This window comes from Caloenas nicobarica, chromosome Z (genome assembly GCF_036013445.1).
Source record: "Caloenas nicobarica isolate bCalNic1 chromosome Z, bCalNic1.hap1, whole genome shotgun sequence".
Taxonomy (NCBI): Eukaryota; Metazoa; Chordata; class Aves; order Columbiformes; family Columbidae; genus Caloenas; species Caloenas nicobarica.
This window is the reverse complement of record NC_088284.1, coordinates 14,646,281-14,664,095: the sequence shown is the minus strand read 5'-3', so window position 1 is coordinate 14,664,095 and position 17,815 is coordinate 14,646,281.

Sequence of the window (17,815 nt, the reverse complement as noted above, 5' to 3'; positions counted from 1 at the left end):
GCGCCCGCCCCTCGCCTCGGCGCCCGCCCCTCCGCCTCGGCGCCCTCCCCTCGCCTCAGCGCCCGCCCCTCCGCCTCGGCGCCCGCCCCTCCGCCTCGGCGCTCTCCGCCTCAATGCCCGCCCCTCCGCCTCAGTGCCCGCCCCTCCGCCTCAGCGCCCGCCCCTCGCCTCAGCGCCCGCCCCTCCGCCTCAGTGCCCGCCCCTCGCCTCAGTGCCCGCCCCTCGCCTCGGCGCCCTCCGCCTCAGTGCCCGCCCCTCGCCTCGGCGCCCGCCCCTGGCGGCAGCGGCTCCTGCTGGTCGCTCACCGGCCCCCGCGGGGACGTGTCCTCGGCCGGAGCGGGGGTGGTTCCTCGCTGCTCTGGAGGGTTTTCCTCCTTGAGCTGTGGCCCTGCTCGTGAGTCTGCTCAAAGGAACGACGAGAGAGCGTCGCTGCGCCGGAGGTTTTGAGCGGTTTAATTTCTAGATGGAAAGGTCTTTGTTTGGGTTACATGTTTGTAAAGGGAAAACTGATGCATCTCTTCTACAGCTACGAAACGATTTCAGTCTGAACAGCAATTACTTTTTAGCTGGCTTTCTGCCGATTGTGTTATAACCTATACTGTGAATAAGCAGAAGTCTGAGTTGCAGTGAAGTATTTCAGGCTTTAACCGAATCAGGTATTTTGACAGATCCCAGCAGAAATTTTGGGGAGTTGTGTTCAGATGACAAATCGAGCGTTTGAAAGCTGGAAGTCACGGTGGGATGGAATTCAGGCTTTAAGCCACCTCTGATTGAACGGTTAATGGAAACACTGTGCCATTGGTGTTGCTTTGGCTGGTGCACCAGTGAAAGCCATCGCAATGGGGGAGCTGACACCGGCGCGCTGTCACTGCCTGTAACTGAGGAGCCGCTCGGCCACCACTGCCTCAGGGATCTTCCATGTGTGCGGAAGGTTAACTCTAGTCACACGTTGACAGGGTTACGAAATAGACTCTTAAGCTTAAAATAATAATAATAATAGAGAGTGTCTCTGTAGTGAAGGTTACATCTCCTTGCAAAGAGCACAAATGTCTTGCCATAGAGTTTCTAAGAAGCAAAATCCCTCTTCTTTAGTAGGGTTTGTCCTCCTCTTTTGGCCTGTGTCACTTTACAAGTTTGGAGGACAATCTCTTCCTACTGTCCAGAATGCTCCTCCTGGGGATCGCTGGTGCCTCACCCGCTTTGTGAATCACTGCAAGGTTGGGCTGCACTGCAGTTCAAGAGGAGGTGAGCTCTGCCTGCCAGGTGTCCCCAGTGCTGCTCCCAGTCGTAAAGTCAGATGTATGTGATTACACACTCAGCAGGTCCAGGGAGCTGACCCAATCTCACCTGCCTCAAAAAAAATGATGGCACTCTAGAAAAAGGAGGCATAAATAGCAGGGTGGGGGGAAGGCTGGGACTATGTCAGGCCTGTTTAGACTATGAACTGCACCTCAACGGAATGAATCACGAAATATCCTGGGTTTGTCATTTGCTGTGCCCATCCATGCAGTTGGAGCTTGAAGGCTTGATGGAAGCTGTTTAATGCAGGCTATCCGTAGCAGAATGTCATTTAATCTTGTCATCCTGCAAGTAAAAAGCGGTCTTTATTATGTGATGCCAAACAGGCACACAGCACATGACACTGGCACATCTCCCCTCCTGCCCCCCAGCATGCCGCGAGACATGTCGAGATGGCAGTGCAGTCTTTGCTGACCCTCTCAGAGGCACTTGTCACACTTTGCTGTTTGAGGGGCAGCACATGTTACGGGTCGCCTCTTGCACACACTCTTCCCTGTGCCTGGTGTGACCATGTCCTCAACTGTACTGACTAAGCTGTTTGTGTTGCATACCTCCATGCTTCTGTTCACCTTTTTTAGGGATATTTAGGAAATCTGGATTATTTCGTTTCTTTGGCAAAATTGAGACATCAGTAAACTGTGTTGGGGAAGCAGAGGGCAAAGACAAGTAGCTGAAGTTGCTGGGGGACTGTAGGTTACTAAACTAAGTCTGCTGTTTAGAGGAAAGTGTTAACCAGCCTGGCCATCCCAAAGGGCTGGCGGCTACAGATGCACTGAGGATTTTTACTTCCAGTTCTGTTTTCAGTGGTTGTAGCTTCTGTAGAGCAAGGCTGTTCTACACAAATTAAGTATGCCTATTTATTAGTCACCTAATAAATATTCACCTATTTACTTATTATCGTCACTCTTCAAATAAGCTATTATGTGCACAGAAAACTAATTAAATAAATTTTGCCTTTTTTTTTTCTTCCCTGGGTAGATTTTCTGATGATTAATAAAGGCAGGATGTAGTCCTTCCTTGTGTAAGTCCATGAATATAGTTCTTTCTTTTACTCATTTGTATGTTGAACCAACTTGTAGGAATTTAGTTTCTCTGAGACATCTCCCTCTCTGCCTGTTTTGCTTGAAACTGGCCACTGGGATGTAAAAGTTATTAAGTGGAAGGCTGGAGTAAATAGACACGAATGTGCTATCCTCAGTTTCTGAGGAAACCTGACTGTAGTGTCTTTAATAACCACAAGCAATCTGAACTTGCATTAGTGTTTTTAGACACTATTATGTTTGAAGTGCTGTAATGTAACCCTGTTTTCCAGTTTTATATTGCGTCTGGGGACTGGTTCTAAGCTCACAGGGAAGAAGTAGAGGATAAGCAGCAAGCTGTTGAAATGAAGAGTATTTGACGGCAGGCTGCAGTCCTCCAGTATGGCGGCATCTTCAGAGACCTGCTGATTTCAGTGGGGTTTCTGCTGAGTATAGCAGACTGATGAAACTGCAGGTATGAGAGTGTAATTATTTCCAGTATGTGCACAAGGAAAGAAGACATCAGTCTTATTCATGCTCTTTAAAAAAAAAAAAAAAAAGCAAACCTGTAAAGATGCGGAATGGAGCATGAGGTTAGACAGCAACAGGCTGGTGAGTGTCTGTGCTTTTCCTCTGTACTTCCTTGGTAGGGAATGAACACAAGATCACAAGATCTGGAAGACTGAATTATCCCAAGCACACACCATTGACTCTTTCAGTTCCTTAAAGATAGCTAATAAGACAGAAGGAAAATATTATGTGCATGGCATAGATCAGTTGTCAATATGAAGCAACTTCCTTTAGATTAATTAATCCCTCAAACAAATCTTTATTCAGAAGGTTACAGGCAAATAGCCAGAGTTAAATTATTTTAAAGCCAAGGAAATGACAGGCTCCCTGGCCAGACAGCATGTTTTAGTTATCTGATCTTTTATGAACCTCATAACCACACCCCATGATTACCTAAAGAGCTTCCTTCCATTTCTCCCTCCCCAAACAAACATGGTGTGCCCCCTCTGCCGTGTGAATGACATAACCTGCTGTCAGTGATGGAAACACATCTGCAGGCACAACAAATGGTTCCTTATGTTCTCAGAGAATGGTAGGACACCAACAGAAGGTATTTTATGTGGTGTGTTATTCCCTATAAACCTATGGGGAGGGTTTGGGAGACAAGGTCTTTCTTAGCAGAAGTTATTAGAACACGTAAGTGGCAGGATGTGGCATGGTCATATCCTTCACGTGAAGAATATGCACTGTGGGATTTAATTATTGAGTAACTTTTCTGTCTTTTACAGAATTACTAGTCTCTAACTTGCCTTTTTTTTAGAGAATCAGACATGGATGTTGGCAGTGGAGGAAAGAGGTAAGATGAGATGTGGTAAACAAAAGTGTGGATGAAGCAGGAGTCTGGGAAGGAAGGAGTCTTTTGCAGATAACTGTAGAAATAAGGAAACGGGGCCATAACAGTCGGGAACAGTGATGGAGCACACACCTCAGCTGAGACTTTTTAACCTTGTTTGTGTAAAGAGGCTTTGGCAATGGAAGTAGATTTCAAGTAAGAGGTACACCTTACTTTACATACTCATTACAGTGGGTTAAAGAAGTGTTACAGTTTGGGGGAGAATTGTTCTATCTTGTTTCCTTTTATTTTTGAAATTTGTAAGTAGGCAAATGTAGCAAGTGATAGCTAAGACTTCAATGATAACAGATGTGGTTATGCTTCCAGACTGTACTATGATTAGCAAGTGCTGCTCTGAAGTATCTGTGAATTGTTTATGACTTTATACCTCTAATTCATAGGACAACCTGGGAAAGCAATGAGAGTATTTCTCAAAGATCACTGTGCTTCAATATCAACTGAAGGTCTTGGATGTGGAAACCTATCGTGCTCTATCCTTAGCCTGTTCTGTTAGTTTGATGTGCTTCTGAGAGGAATGGATTTTAATCCTCTCTTATTGTAGGCTTTTGCTTAGATTGTAGGCTGTGTAGAACAGGAATGTACTCTTACCTATGCCTGTAAAGACTTACACAACTTTACAGCTTATACATACCTAGTGCGTGAGTACTAGAAGTACTATTTTGCATTTTTGTGGAAATTTTTAAAAACTCAGAAGTGCAAACATGAATCATTCAGATAAAGAACCTGCATCCCCTGGGTCTATCAGAGTTGTCTTTTCCATTCCCTAAGGTAAAAGTTAAATCTCAACTAGTCTAACCTTTTTTTTTTTTTCTGGGAGGTCTTAGCAAGGGGGAAGAACGCTACAGTGAAAAATAAACCATAGCTGAGCTTCAGTTCTGCAACAGGATTGTACAGATTTGTCCACACACACATCCCATATTCAATAGGAGAAAAAAACAAAAGCAGGTTTGGACATTAAGGAATCTCGACTGTTCATCTTGCTAAGCAAACTGGTGGAACAGGGCTGGACAGCAATATCTTTTACAGGAGGAAGTGGTAAAGGTGGCTGTCAGTTCTTCCAACTCTGCTGTGGCTACAGTAGTCGCTTCAAAGTGACTGGAGATCTCTCAGCAGTGTTTCTAGGTGTGCAAGGTGATTTACCATATAGTCTCTGCAGTTGCCTACCCTTCTTACTTGGGAAATAACAAAGCAGCAGAGAGGAAATAGTGACTTGTTATCACCGAGTAGTATTCTGTGGCCACTGTAGTCTGATCAACATATGGGGATGTTACTGCCCAGTAAACTAGGGTGTGAATTGACACCAGGCTGGGAATTCCATGTTGATGTCTCTTGAAGACATTTTTAGAGTATATTAAAGGCAGAGCCATTAATTTTTGAAAAAAAATTATCACAGTTAGTAAGAAGTGTTACTTTGCCAATATTTGGAAACTAAGTGATATTTTACTTGCTGCATTTCCAAGCTAAGCTAAATTCCTGAATTAATTGAAACTGACTTAAATTACAAGTAAATGTTTTCACCATGGTTGTAAGCAGTTCAGCTCTTCCACTACCCAAGTAGTGGAACGTATCTGTTAAGTACATATCCTTTGCAAACAAGTCTGAATCTTTACATGTATTAGCTTGCTCTCTAGGTAAATGGCATAAGGTACCTCAGGTGAAGGGCTTGGCTACGATGAGGTGTTGTGATGAAGTGAGGTAGGATGATAATTTCATACTACGAGTAGCTGCTCACATTGATTTCTTATAGGGAAAAGTTGTGAATATTCTGCAGTTTGGAAATTGAATAAACTTCTATCAGATAGTCACTTGCTGCACTGTAAATTGCTAACCTAGCTTAAACATAGTCTTCTGTATGGTGACTTTATGTCCAGATTTTGCCAGACATTGATTCTATTCTATCCTGGCCACTTTGTACAGGATCACAGAATCGTTTTTAGTTGGAAGAGACCCTCAAGATCATTGAGTCCAGCCATTAACCCAACACTGGCACTAAACCATGTCCCTGAGAACCACCTGTGTCTTTTAAACCTCTCCAGGGATGATGACTCAGCCACTTCGTTGGGCAGCCTGTTCCAATGTGTGACAACCCCTTCCATGAAGAAATTTTTCATCATATCCAGTCTAAAGCTCCCCTGGTTCAACTTGAGGCCATTTCCTCTTGTCCTATTTCTTGTTAATTGAGAGAAGGGACTGACTTCCTCCATGCTACAGCCTCCTTTCAGGTACTTGTAGAGAGTGATAATGTCTCCCCTCAGCCTCCTTTTCTCCAGGCTAAACAGCCCCAGGTCCCTCAGCTGCTTTAAGGACATCCTTTATATATCAGAGGTATCCAGGCACCTACTAGATCTAGAGGGCTGGAAACCCCTGACAGCCTAGAAATCCTGTCTGTGACCACGGAGTGCTTGAATTACTGGGCTTAGGACCAGCTGACTTCAAGTATGTTTGTTGGCTGAGGAGAATTTCAAAATGGAAGAAGATTATAGAGGAGCTGTGTGTGAGCTAGACACCGAGAATGCTGGTCGTGATGTTGACATTCATAAGTAATTAGGGATGAGAACTAGCCAAAACAGGATGTTTAACTGATGTAACTTGAAGAAAACACATAGGCCAAAACTGCTCCAAACAATAGCAAGGACAGTGCATGAATGGATGCACATGCCCAACTTATGACTAATGTAAGTACATAAACCACCTACAAAGCAAAGTGTGGGCACAGCATATAAAATATACACATATTGTTTTGTAAAGGTAATTGTGATTTGGGCTGCCAGCCTCACTGTGTGTTACTGTCTGATTAGTGTTTCAGTGTTTGCAGTGTTGTTTGAATACAAGAAAATCGGAATGATTCTGGGACTGCATCAAGTCTCTGGCTTCAGTAAGCCGCTAGAAGATGTGAAAAACATGTTGGGAGAAATCGCCAACATATGTCAGATGCAGAAACATTCTAGTCTACTGGCTGACTATAAAACTCCTCACGGTCTTTTGTTGATTTATCTTTTTGCTTCACAGCTGTCTGGGAATTCTGAGGTCTGGAGCAGTGTTGACTATGGTTTTGGGACTTCAGACTGATGGAGTCACCTATTCTGGTGGACAACTGCTGCTCCTAAATAGATTGTTCAAGGGTCTTTAGTTTCATCAGCTCTGGTTCTTTAGTCTTCAGGGATTGCAGTGAGACACCAGAGGGAGGAAAAGGCTGAAGCGAGGAAGGGTTCTTGTACAGTTTGTTTTGAGTAATGATTTGTGCCTGGTCATTACCTGCTGCTTTCTCAGACCACTGTCCATCACTGCACACACAGTTTGGCAGGGTCAGCAAATGAGTCACTATTTTGAACATGGAGGAATAAGGACTATGCAAGCCAAAGGAGAATTTCTTATGCTTCTAGGGTCACTTCCCTGAAGATCTTCAGATCTTTTACCACTACAGCCCAAACATTCAAGTAGTTCTGGCCTTCTGCTAAATAAAGTTGTCCTTAAAAAATAGTTCCAGTTGTTCTTCTTGGCTTTCTTCTGGGCAGGCTTTCTCAGACTTATGCACTATAGTCTCCAGCCCCTTATCTGTCTGACATCCTGCAACTGCATTCTCTCACTCAAGGAACTATTTGCTATTAAAATGACTTTTAGTGCAAAACTTCTAATTATGCTGGAGCTTCTCTGTACATATATAGAGAGGGTGCAACTCAGATGGGGAGAGCATACTCAGCTAGGGCCACTAGTTTGTGCAAGATAGCTATGATAGCAGTGCAAGACAGTCTTTTCCTCAAAAGTTTTCTGATGTTAAGCATTCAGGGCTTCCTGCCTCTTTGTGGCTTCCTGGGAGAAATAAAATCCAGGATCCCAGCATAGCTCCAGCTGATAACATGACAAGGCAGCATAGCACAAAGACCAGGTACTGAGTTCGCTAGTTATCTGCCTCCTGGAGGTGGACCAAGCCCAGCTGCACAGCAGCATTTTTTTCGCAGAGGTGGCATCAGGCTTGTAAGATCTCAAGAGATCAGAGGGCATCCACATGAGGAGGCTGGTGAATCAGGAAGAGGTGCGGTACAGGAAGGCACCTGCTAATGTGTTATAAACCAAAGGCAGACCCACACAAACATAACTACTGTACTTTTGTTTGAGGTTAAATTACTGTCAGAGTATCTTAGCCACATACCTGTTGCATCATTGTAATAAATTACACGTTGATGACACAGGTCCTTCTACATCCTTTGCTTTATATTAGACTAAACTGCCTGTGTGTACAAGCTCTAAAACGGATGTTTTCTAGAGAAGCACCTTGTGAGCACTGAATATGAATGTGACAGAGTAATTGAAATGGCCCAGGAACACCTAGAAGGAGTCTCCACACAATGTCCGTGGCACAGAACCCTTATAAGTTTTATATGCTGGAGACTTCTTTAATAATCAAAGAGGATGAGGTCTATACAGAGAGGTAATTATTCTACTTTTTTTTTTTTTTTTAATTTACTTTGTTTAATTAAACCCAGCAATATTACAGGGAAAGATGGCAAAAACTTTTTGTCCCTTCCTGCCTTGTGTTCGGCAGCAGGCGGTGCTATGCTCCCACTAAATAAGCGTATGGATCTTTTTCCTGGGGACATCACCCCGAAAGTGGAACCACAGGCGTGATGGAAACAACGATTAGTCTTGTCTGCACTTTTTGTTAGCTGATTAGAAACCACCCCGGGATTCCATGTGCATAGTTTTTTTGCTGAGTTCCTCCACGCTGTGCATATATGGCAAAATATAATAAATATTATTGCATTTTATCACTGAAGAAATCCATACCAATCAGATGCCTACTTCACGATTACTTGTGTTGTGAGTAGTTAACATTTAAAATTACTGATTACAGATTGCAGGATAATAGTTTACTGTGTAATTGTTGCAGCTTCGTAGACAGGGCAAAATTCAGTGCACAGGGGTAAGCCCATGTTCTTTAAGGACACCAAAAGAATTTTCCAGTAGCAAAAAAGCTAAACCAGCTGTGTTTAGAGAGGCAAGACACAAAATCAGTATTTCCCAGGACCTGAGTGGATCTTGTTTTGTTCCTGCCTTCCTCCTCGCTGCCACTGAAAATGTTAAACTTAGGATGAATTCAATTGCTGGGGCCTTGGAAAAGGTTTGATCTCTTTCTCCTGATGATTTTAGTCTGTACTAAGTCCCCACTAAACAAGCACGCACAATGGTTTCAAGTGGAGTTCTAGTTCTCCAGGAGGGTTATGCTGGGTCTGTTGTGATGAGATGTCTAATTGTGGACAGTACAATTTCATAGGAGATACTGACAGGCCTACAGGTAGAACTTCAGTTCATAGAGACTTGGAGAAACTTAAGGATCAGACTAACAGAAAACTCATGAACTTCAATGATGAGAAGTGTGTGAGGGTAGAATAGCTGTGTGCATTAGTACAGGCTGGTAACCTCTTTGGTGCAGCACTGGAACAAGCTATCTGGAGAGGCCATAGTGTTTCATCCACAGAGGCTTCTGAGCTTGGCCAGGTAAAGCTGTGGCTGACCTCATCTGGTGTTGGTGTTAGTTCACTCTGCACAGAAGTCCTTTCCTTGCCAATACTCTTTGATCAATGCTTCTGTGGCTTAGTGCCAGCTGCAGTAGATCTATATTATACACTACAGTTAAATTAAGTATATGCACTGATTAATGAGGTAAATGTGTGTGACATCAAAGTTATTAGGCACAGTACCCTAATGATATTGTGTTCTGTCCTCCTTGGATACCCAGGTTCAGCTGCTCTATGCCAACTGGCCGTGCCGTGCCTCTCCCTGTTGCAGCTGGAGAGAGACCCTGCAGCTTCATCGTGCCTGTGCCTTGGTGTGCTGGGGCAGGAGAAGCTGACCTGGACATGGAGCAGAGCTACCGCTGCATTTATGCTGTCCTGGAAGGGGAGTAAGTCTTGTAAGGAGAGCCAAAGAAAAAGTGTGTGTGTCACTCAGTGCTCCAGGTCTTCCATTGAGTTAAAGTTCCATAAGTCAAGTTCTGGCTCAAAAGCAGTCAGATCACCTAGCAAGAGAGGGGTTAGCAAAAGGTGAAAGGCAGAGATGCTCCAAAAATGTTTGGGATGCTTGTGTTACGATATCTATTTGGTATCTATATGCCCAGAAGCTCAGATACTGTTGCCCACCACTAATGTGCTCTAGCGTGTTGCCAGACTAGATCTGGTGCATTGTTCACCTCTGGCAAATTGTTACTGATTTTCCATTATTTTAAACTAGGACTGTGATCCTGCAAAGCAGCAAGCTGTAGGCAGGGTAGTCTGTTAAGAAGAAAATAATCTGAAACCTTTTTTGCAATGTTAAATACAGACTCCTTAATGCAGGATGGAGTGGATGTGGGATATGGAGGAAGGAGGTATGAATTAGCCTCCTTAGGCTCATTTCATTTTTATCACAAAGTTTGATTACAGAAGAGGCATGCTTTATGGAGCAGTAAAGAAGCCAGTGGATACAAATTCTTCCACTGGTCCTTATAAAATGAAACAAGAACATGTGTTAGGATTACAGCATGAATGCAAACAGGACCCAGAGTACCTACAAGGCAGACACATTTTCTAGTCCAGAAAATCAAAGATAGATGGATATCATTTTTTCCCTCGGATTTCATGAGAACTGCAAAAGGAATACCCTCTGTTTTAGACAACAATATAGGTAACAGTATATTGAAAAATCCCCAGAGGGGCAAACTTTGAGGATACTGTTTTGTTTTTAACAACACTTGTCTTTCTCTTGAACAATAGTGAGAACTTGCAGATGCTTTCAATAAAAATTTATAGTGAGACACAGGTAAATGCATTACTTTAAAGACTGAGGATGAGGCCAGTTCTACCTGACATATAATTTGCAGCTGTTCTGATTTAGCTTGGGGTTCCATCTCTGTGACTTGGTTAGCATGTTTTTGGCTAGGATGTTATATTTGGAGAGCTGTGCGTCCTTTGCAGACTATTTAGAGACCTCCTAACATAAGCACTGCTATTAGTATTTATAGTCCTTACATTCCTCGCTTTGGAAAAAAACCCAAAACATTTTGAACATAAAGGTGTGAGTCTTATGATGTTTGTAACAAGCTGCTTGTTTTGAATTCTCTTACTATTATGTATTTATATTGCTGTAGTCAGTCAAGTTTAATTTCATTCTGTTAGATACGCTATAGACATATTCTAAGTGACAGATTTGATCCCTAGAGATGTCAAGATGCTTGGCAGTTCAGAGGAGCTGAGTTGTTTTTACCTTCAATAGCAGGAGTCATGCAGAGTCTCAGTATTAATTAAAGCAGTGCTTCTTTGTGGGATCCAAAAAGGAACAATTCACATATGTTTCCAACACAGAAACATTGCAGAGAATGACAGGACATTTTTCTTCCAGCACGGCACAAGTACATTGTCTCTCTCTTCTTGATGGTGTTTGTGCACAGGGTATTTCTGCATGCTCTGTACTCTTTGAGCAATCCATAGTTCAAGCAGAATTAGACATGCTGTCTGTGCAGATTGCTTTCCATTTATTACAAGAGCACCTAGAGTTCGAAAGAGAAAGTGAAGGGAATGTATTAGTGATTAGGCTGATACATACAGTGAGAAATATTAATTACTTCCTTAGTCTTATTGCAGCTATCTCAATCATTATACACAAATCTTTTGAGAGGGGAGGTGAGAACTCTCCTGGCTTTGGCCACAGACCACATTGAGAAGCCATTCAGCTGACTATTCATTTCCACCAAGGGGTCTTGTTTTTACGAAGGATAGTCTCTGGTGCTGTGCTACTCAATCTGTAATTCTAGACGCCTCGGACTTGTAGTTGGCAGTACACTAAACCACAAGTTTTCTGACTGGTTTAAGAGGCCTGCTGAAATGCTAACTTAGAAGGCAGTCACTAGAGCTGTCTTTAGAGAAGAGAGCTAATGGCTGCAGCGGGACAGGCCTTAACCTGAGAAGTAGGGTATATTATCAATGATCATCCTAACTTGATTTCTGAGGAACTGTCAGTCATGGTGGAGTAACCATCATACTTTTCATGGACAGGATGATGAATATTTTCCCATTTTTTGAGTCCTGTCTAACCCTTGAGTCATGTTCATAGTCTATGTTGGGTTTCAGGTAAATACAAGTTATGGGGTCATGGTATTCATAGGACTGAAATTAATTGTACCCTCCCAGCCATTATCTATCTCAGACAATTTGGAATGTTTTCTCAGTTTTTAGTGGATATAGTGTAAACCTGTTTCAAATGTTGGTGTTTTATAAAACTGAAGAGATGTAGTCAAATATGTCACTTGACTGGGAAGCTGACCTTAGGAATCAAACTGTACCTTCCAGGTTTCTCTGAGACACTATTGGTGCTGCCTCCCTTCACGTCATCAAGACATTTGGGGTTTTTTTTTAAATGGCTGTGCTCCTACTCAGGATGTACTAAAAAAGAAGGCATGGTGTCAGAAGTAGTACCTAATTTGAAACACAACCCACAATGAATTGGTGAGATGAACTTTAAGGTTTTCAGTGCCAGTATAGGAAATGTTACAGGACAGAAAAGAACCTGAGGTTAATGTTACTTCCTAGAAACAGAAGTTATGAAATCACATTATGATACCATTTTGAATAAGATTGTAAAGTAAATTTAATATAGTAATTCTAAGTAGGTTTTTTTTTCAGGGATAAAATCAGAAATGTCACACTGATATACCAAATATTCTAAAAATCAGTGTGTTTTCATTTGGTAATCTTCACATCTCTGTATAGTTTGCACTTCACTAAAACAAAACCTTTGATTAATGAAATGTACTTTAATTACAAGAAAAACTAGTGGCTACTGTCCAACCCTTACGTTAGCGCCTACTTTCTAGTGACATTCTTACAATTGCTTCATTTCTACCTTGCTGTGCTCAAACTAAACATAGCCCTGTCTCTTCTGACATCTTGGTGAAACACCATTTTTATGACACAATGTCTGATACTTTTCCTTTATGTGCCCACCTACATGACTTGTCATCCTCTTCTCTACTTCATACTTTTACTGTTCCACTAGAAACCATGCTCATGTGGGGACCTGAACAAGTTTTTTAGATGTCACATGGCTCCTTGAGAACTGTCATTTTCATTTCAAATAATATTTGAAAACATATTTCTATTCCTTACAGAGAAAAAAAAATATAAAAACCACAAGAAAAATCCCACAGCCCAGTTCCAAATTGGAGGAATTAAAGGATATTAGTTTTCAATGTCTTCAGAAGTTTCAGCTAACTGCTTGATATGTTTTTGGATATGGTTATAGTTACGAACAACTTTTGTACTAATGGTTTCCATTTCATTTCCATTAGTTGCTTGCTCTGTTTTTTGTAAATATTACCTGCAATTATGTGCCATTTACTGCTGGAAGAATAAGTACATGCATATTTAAAATGCATTGTACTGAAATTTTAGTCTGAAATGGAATTTTTAAGTGCATCTCTTTAAACATGATAGCACTGATGATTCTGTCACATGACTTGCCATTAACTTTATCACAAACATTTCCTGTAGCTTAACTCACTATCCCTGTCCCTTGCCCTATTGAAATAAATGGACTTCCAGCAACAGTTTTGACAATACTCTTGTCTACAAGTAATAAAACATCTGGAAATTAGGCTAGATGGATAAAACAGTTCCATGTAATAATACGTATCTGGCATTCATACAACCTCTGTATAATGCATGTTTTTTATGGACCAGATGTGGTATTTATGTGTTATGAGGAACAGAGGCATGTTCAGTCATGCTTTTTATTACACTTAAATGCAAGGTATATTTTAATAACTCTCTAAGGGAATTGTCTCCCATTGATTACAAACTGTCAGTGTGTTAGACATAAACCTGAAAAAGCAAATGGATCTGTCATAAAACGGTAGATGTAATTTAAGTTGACATTAAGCTGTATACTTATTGTGAGCTGGCTTCAAAAAAAAAAAAAAAGAAAAAGAAAGAGGCAACTAATAAATTTCTACTTATTCCTCCAGTGAAGGTGATCTATGAATCCTTTGATCTAAGAGTTGTTTATTTCTTCTCTAGGACTGTGTTCCGTTACATTTACAGGTATATGAAATAATTATTCTATTACGTTTATTCTTCAGCCTTTCACATTTTCTCATTAAGACAACAGCTTTGCATAAACACCAGCTGCACAGTCTCAACTTTTACAGTCTTGCATGGCAGTTTCAAGTAAGGTGAACTGAACATCTATTGCATGGAAAAGGGATTCCACTGAACCTTGGCAACCTTGCTTTTGTCATTGTTACTTTCCAAACAGCCCTGAAAAACATGTAACTGAGCTGTTCTCTCCTCTACACCTTTTCTTTGTCTAGGGTTTTTACTATTTTGAGCCTGAGTCATCACTGCTTTTTCAAGAATTGCAGCCACAAGTTAAGTTTCAATTACCATTCCCATTTCTGTTGAGCCCATTGAGCTCTGTCTACATGAGGTGATCCTACAATATTCTGCATTTGCTATAATCCTTCTGTTCCTTGTCCTTTTCCATGATTGTTACCTGTAGAAGAGCTGTTGATGTGAAATCTCTCTTGCTACTTCTCTAGTAATTTTTTTTACTCTGCAATATCTCCGTAAACAAAGAAGTCCTCTATGTGTGTATTTCCAAATATAGGTTGTTTTAAAGCAAGTGTCAGTACCAGAATACCACTGCAGTTCTTCTAATGCATCCCTCCTTCCTTTAACTTTTATTGAAAGGCAAGAGAAGCCTCAGGGATGCTGGCTTGACAGCTATGACATTTAAAAAAAAAAGTTTGTAAGAGGACTCCAACTAATACAATAATTTCCTTAATTATCTTCTGCAGTAGTGAAGGCCAGAAATCTTGAAACCAGCCTTGAGCCTGGACTGATTTTTAAGCCTGCCTCCCTCCTTACAGTTTGCTTGTGTGTCACTGACATCTCACAATCTCTCCAGCACTGCCAAGCTTCTTCCTTGCTTCAGCTCTGGCTCCACTGAAATTCTTATTAATTCTTGAATTGTTTCCTGTCTCAACTATTTCAGCTCTTTCTTTTATAGTTCTTCTAAATCCCTATACTCTCAAGCTTCAAGAGACCCAGAAACTGTGTTTAGGTTGCTTTTTCATGTACGTTCTCCATCCATCCCTCCAGCCAGGCATCTTTGAATTCAGGTTCAACATCAAGCTTCTGCTTTTCAGAACTCTCACTGGATTTGTATCTCCTATTTCAATTTCGAGTCTGTAATGAGCAGAGTGGATGCAAATGCTTCATTCAGTAACAAGATTGAGGAAAGCAAAAGGAAACCAGGGCTTAGAGAAAAAGTCCTGACATTCAAGTTCAAGACTCAAACAGTGTTTGTGTCAGCCTCTTGGTTGTAGTAATAAGTAAACTGTCACATATGGATTTACTCATAATCTATGGTCATGACAGAGAGGGACTAAGGCACCAGTACGTCTCAGTCTTAATGTGTAATTTAGATATGAGAGTCAACATGAAGTGGTTCCATTAGGAAAAATAGAATCATTCTAAGCCAAAATACTAGAGTGCTCTCAAATCCCAAATTCGAACAATTTTTTGTGGGGAAAAAAAAAAATGTACTCAACTTGCTTGCACCTGACATCATTATTGGCCAGTGAGGTTATCCCAATATGCAAGACATACAGCAGGCACCTCAGGAAATCAGCATGGTCAAACAGAGACCGCCTGTCTGAGCTCAAACACAAGAAGCAAGTGTGTGAGAAGTGGAAGACAGGGTATACTACCAAGGAGCAGTACAGAAGCATCACTTGGGCATGCAGGGATGGAACTGGGGAGAGCAAAGCTTGGCTGGTATTGAGGCAGATAAGGCATGCGAAGTGCAACAAGAAGGGCTTATGCAGGTATGTTGGCAGCAAAAGGATGACCAGGGAAAACAAAGACCTGCAGCTGAATCAGGCAGCTGATCTGCTGTTGAAGGGCATGGAAGAGGATGAGGTACCCAATGCTTTATTTATTTCAGTCTTTACTAGCAGAATCTCCTGCTAAGCCTTTCAGGTTCTGCCAGTTCTGTTCAATCTTTCTATCAATGATCTGGATGGTAGAGATGAATGCACCATTAGTAAGTTTGCTGATGACATTAAACTGGGAGGTGCTGTTGACTCTCTTGAGGGTCAAGAAGCCTTGCAGAAGAGTCTAGATAGATTGGAACATTGGGCAATCATCAATGGCACAAAATTCAACAAATTCTGGATTCTGCACCTGGGATAGGGTAATGCTGGATACAAGTATAAACTGGGAGAGGAGTGGTTGGAGAGCAGCCCTGCAGAAAGGGACCTGGGGATGCTGGTCGACAGCAGGGTTGATGTGAGTCAGCAGTGTGTGCTCTGGCAGCCAGGAGGGCAAACTGCATCCTGGGGGGCATCAAACACAGCATAACCAGCTGGTCAAAGAGGTGATTATCCTGCTGTATTCAGTGTTGGCGCAGCCTCACCAGAGGAGGGCAACAAAGCTGGTGAAAGGGCTGGAAGGCATGTCCTGTGAGGAGCAGCTAAGGACTCTGGGTTTGTGTAGTTTGGAGAAAAGGAAGCTGAGAAGTGATGTCATTGCTCTCTACAGCTTCCTGAGGAGGGGAGGTGGAGAGGGAGGTGCTGACCTCTTCTCACTGGGATCCAGTGACAGGACACGTGGGAATGGTTCAAAGCTGCGCCAGGGGAGGTTTAGACTAGACATGAGGAAGCATTTCCCTACCAAGAGAGTGGTCAAGCACTGGAACAGGATTCCTAGAGAGGTGGTTGGTGCCCTAAACCTGTCAGTGTGTAAGAGGTGTTTGGACAATGCCCTTAATGACATGTTTTAACTTTTGGTCAGCCCTGAGGTGGTCAGGCAGTAAGAGTAGATGATCGTTGTATGTCCCTTCCAAGTGAACTATTGTATTGTATTGTATTGCATTGCATTGCATTGTATTGTATTGTATTGTATTCTGTTCTGTTCTGTTCTGTTCTGTTCTAATAAGGTTTCTCTGACTACTAGCGAAGTTGGAAGAGGGAGGTATTACCCACAGTAGAGGAGGATCAAATTAGGAAATACTTCAGTAAGTTGGACATATACAAACCCACAGAACCTTGCTGTCATGGAACAAGCAGGAACAAGTTGGACGACAAGAAGTATGAAGTGCAGCACTTGAGGCAGAAAAACCCCATGCATTGGTACAAGCTGGACTCTGACTGGTGAGAGACCAGCTTGGCAGAAAAGGGCTGGGTCTCTGCGTGGACAGCAGCTTGAACCTGAGTCAGCAGTGTGACCCTGCAGTGATGAAGGTGAACAGCATCCTAGGTGGTATAAGCAAGATCATCATCAGCGGGCTGAAGGAAGTTAATATCCTCCATTCTCAGAGATTTTTCAAAATTTGCCTGGAGATTTTCGAAAAGGCCGTGAGCAACCTGATCTAACTGCAAAAGTAACACTCCTTTGAGCAGAGGTTGGACTGGAGACCTCCAAAGACTCTTTCCAGTGAATATTCTATGATTTTGACACAATAAAGAACATAAGCTGATATACTTCAGTCAGTTGAGGAATCTCAGCTCTCAAGATTAATTTATTCACTTAATGGGAAGTGCAGAGTAAAGTCTATGGAATTTATGGAGTTTATATTTAAAAGTGATGTGTATATAAGAAGGACTTCAGATTTGAAATATATTTAACTTTCTGTGTATTCATAAATGAATGAATGGTGGATTCTTTTATACATAATCAATGTAGTTATTGATACACACACCTCCCCATGCCACTGATCTTTACTGTAAATATTTACTTTATTGTTATAGTTTCATTTAGAAGTACAGTGTGGAGCCTGAGAGTTGTGATCTGAAAACTGTGACTATGGAGAGTGTCAAAGAGAGATTTGAGTAAACACTGATTCATGATCCAAAGAGCTACTACAATATAACTAAAAGGCATGTGTAAGCAGTATTGCTCAGTATACCAAGTAAGACTTGTTGAAAATAATTTCAAGATTCGTTGTGAAATATTTTGGAGAAAAGCTTTTTTTGAGTGATAAAGAAAACCTTACAGAATATCAAGTTTCAAAAAAAAAAAGTGAACTCTGGATTTTAGGAGCT